Here is a 3,870-nt window from a genome sequence, read left to right as displayed (position 1 = left end):
CAGGAATCTTGACTCTCCTGTTCACTATTCCATCCTGATCACCCAGCACAAAGCCTCGCACACAGAAGATGGTTAATAAACATTTGTTGAATGAATTTATTTAGCATTCACTGTGCTAAGGTTGCACATCTGAGGGAATCTAAAGTGTAATGAGAACCAACCATTTGCTGAGTGCTTTTACATCTCACCACACATATTTGAGATAGGGACTATTATCTTCATTTTGCAGATGAAGAAATTAAGGCTCAAGGAGGTTAAAGCGACTCCCTGAATCACCATGCTGGTAAGGAGCAGAGAGAAAACTCAAATCCGGGCTTAACTTGAAAATCCTCTGCTCTTATCACCATGCACAATATACCAACATCTAGAAAATATATGCCTTCTGTTCTTTGGGACTCGCAATGAAGAATCAGGAAACACATGAGTCGAACCAACAGGACAAATTTCTAATTCAGCTTGTAAGCATGTGCTCTGTAGTGTCCTTCCAACTGTAGCAAAATGCTGGGGGGACACAGGTAAGAGAATGGAAAGAGAGGTGAGGTTTGCCAGGAAGGTGTGCTTGGGCAGCTGGGTAAGGGTATGGGCGTTGGAGTCAACCTGACAGGAGTTCAAATCCCAACTCCATCACTTAGCTGTGTGAACTGGTACAGCTACTGATTTTGTTCTATCTAGGATACCGTCACTGTAAGATACACCACTATTTAGTGTACAGCTTAAAAAGCAACAATGCTAATTAAACACTATGCAGAGGTCATAGCTTCTAAGATGCATCCTGACTTCAGAATTATTAAAATATAAGAAAATGCGTATGTTAAAATCATGAAACAGACTGTGCTTAATTGCTCCGACCCTCAGTTGTCTCAATAGAGTAGAGACAGTAACCTTCGAGCCATAGGTTCTCACCCTGACATGCAGCACAGAGAGAGGGGGTCCTGTTTCTCCTGGCTTCTCTTTGCACCCCCAGCTCCATCTTGCATTGCCTGGAACCTCACACATCTGCAAAGGGCCACTCCAGTCCAAGCCCTGTCCAGATATGCCTCCCTTCTACAAACAGCTGCACCCCTTGGGCCAGCAGGCAGCACAGCCTCACCTCAGGAGGAAAGACCTGAGTAAGAGGTCTATGCAGGCCAAGAAAGTACTCAGGAATACTTGAACAAGGAATTCCAGGGCCCCAGTTATCCAGAGTGAGAGTAGGCTCAGGATGAGCAGGCATGCTTAGCCCAAGGACTCAGCACCCCACGGGGAGGGATGCAGCCAAGAGAGAGCAGGACCTGGAGCCCCTTCCCGGGATCCAAGGGTGGACAAGTTATGATGTTCAGATACAACAGTAGATGCAACATGGCTAGTTCCTCAACCGATATGCAGTAGAAACTCTATGGATGGGTCTTCCCATGCCCTAGTAGGAACAAATGGCCTAAACAGAGTCTATGAAATAACAACGGCTATCTATCACTTGGCACCTACTATGTGTGCAAGACAAAGGGTTATATACTTTCCATTCATTTCTTATTTAATTAGGAGACTTGGAGATGTAACTGGAAAGTAAGGTGTGATCGGATTCAGGGAAGCCCTAGACGCCAGGCCAAGATGCCTTGTGCATGAGAGTCAATGGTGACCTTTGAGCCCAGGACTTATGTTATGAAGAGTATTCCCATCAAAGACTGCAGTGCAGCAAGGGAAGAAGACTTAGGGAACTCAAGGGAGAGATGATTACAAAATGGGGGTAATGATAAGAACCTCAACTATGATTCTACTGGTAGGAATGGAAAGCAAACAACAGCAGGGAGAGAGATTTTGGAGAATAAACAATTTGGGGTATTGAAAAAGGACAAGGACAAGGAAAGGACGTAATCAAGAACTACATTTTCCAGGGGACTGGGGACATGATGGTCCCACTGGCAGAAGTAGGGAGGTTACAAGGGAATCTAGATTTCATTAGCTTACAATGACGATTCCACTATCTAAATTTTTTAGAGCATCTACTGTGTACTCAGGCTTGTTTATACTTCTCTGCCTCTGCTTCTAGCACCTGTCAGAAACTGTCCCCTCTGGTGCCTCTATGGAGTTCCCATAACCCAGTGATACCATTATTTTGGTCTCATAATATCCAGAAAGATATTTTTTTTCAGTCTGTCAATGGACCCAGCTATTACTGTATTGTCACAAAAACTACAATTTTGTTATACTCCTAAAATTTAAACTAGGATTTAGGATCCATCCTAATGAAACGTATACATAATATTTGCTTGTCTCCACCCTGCCTTTCTACCCACAAATGGAAACTCTGAAGAGTCCAAAAGCTCTAGTGTCACAGAAAACAGACTCCTTCAAGTTGGTAACCTGAAACTAAAAAATAAAGTTAATACAACAGTGCCATCTAGTGAATGACAAGTATCTCAAAAGGGCATGAAGCCATCTTAAATTTAAAATTGACACATTTTACCCAAACAGATCCAATGCAGAACAGAAATGGTATTCGATGAAACTGCATCATGCCATCATCAGTCCTCAGAAAAATTCCTCCATGTGATCGGATATTGCCAAATTCGGGGGACTCTTAATGTAAGTCACATAAACAAAACAAAATTAGAAATCCATAGTTTCCTTGAGTCAAATGTTAAATAAGAGTCTAACAGTAACTAGTGGTAAGATGTACAACAGAGTCCCATCTCCTGACACCGGGCTCAGCACCCTCTCTGTGGCCCTAAGCTGATGAAACTGCTTCAGATGCCAGGAACTCCTCCCAGTTCTGTGCTTATGTGACTGGGGGCAAATGAAACGTCTCTGACCTTCCATTTCTTCATCTGCAAAATGGCGATGATGATATAATAATACCCATTCATGGGGAGTATTATGAGCCCTACATGAAGACTTCAGGAAAAGCGACAGCACAGTGGTTTAACATGATCAAAGGTAGTTCTTTCTTTTCTCTTCCCCTTCTCCTTTATCTGCTCAATTACTAAATGAGGAGACACCTAAGAGTTTCTTGAAAGAGCCAACATTCAAATTTTCACTCAATAAATATTGATGTGCCTAGGCTCGGAGGATAGGCAAGCTTCCTCTCTAGTAGAACTAAACTAAATATGAAGGGATCTTGGAAGAAAATAATTCAGAATCACAGCATAATGAGGGATTTCCGTCCGTTTTAGATATGTTGGGGAAAGAAAGCATCTCAGAATAGATTTTGATTGAGTTGGCAAGGGCAGGAATAAAGTAACATTCCTCTGTTCTCCTAGAAGACAGGAGGGAGCACTCGCCAGGTTATCTAATCAAGTCACCCTAAAAAGGAGAGGAACTGAGAGTGTAAGATATAAAGGAGGTGTTCATCTGCCAAGATGACTAGTCCCTGCCCTGGATCAAGCCCCCACACCATTTCCCGCGATGATCTTTCCACGCCATCCCAGGGGCTGGGGTTTCATCTCAGGATGGCCTCTGAGTCTACCATGCTGCCGGACGGAAGAAATGAAAACCAGGATGCCCCTCCAGCTTTCTTCCTCCTCCTCTCCCATGTCCCTCTGGGACCCTGAAGGCTCTCCTCAGATGGCTCAGCATTTTATACAAAACAGCAACATTTTCAGTGTTCTGGTTTATCTGGTTTAGGGTTTATTGCCCATCTGAGAGGGCTGGTCTCCACTGCCCTTCAGCTCTGCCTGCCAGTGAATCTAGGTTAGTTGCTTTCTAGTGTTATACATCACGCTACCAAATATTTTTTAAAGCTTTAAAATCCCACACTTTGGCTGAAAGATTCAAAGTTAAACAGGTTTCTTTTGGAAGGAGTTCTAAGTCCCCAATATCCTAATAAGAATATGAATTTCTGAATAGTGCACACTATAATTCACAAAATTATTTGGCAGTAGAACCCTTTCTGCA

This window comes from Pteropus vampyrus, unplaced genomic scaffold, assembly GCF_000151845.1.
Source record: "Pteropus vampyrus isolate Shadow unplaced genomic scaffold, Pvam_2.0 Scaffold32, whole genome shotgun sequence".
Classification (NCBI taxonomy): Eukaryota; Metazoa; Chordata; class Mammalia; order Chiroptera; family Pteropodidae; genus Pteropus; species Pteropus vampyrus.
The sequence above is the reverse complement of the archived record's forward strand: the minus strand, read 5'-3'. Positions refer to the sequence as shown.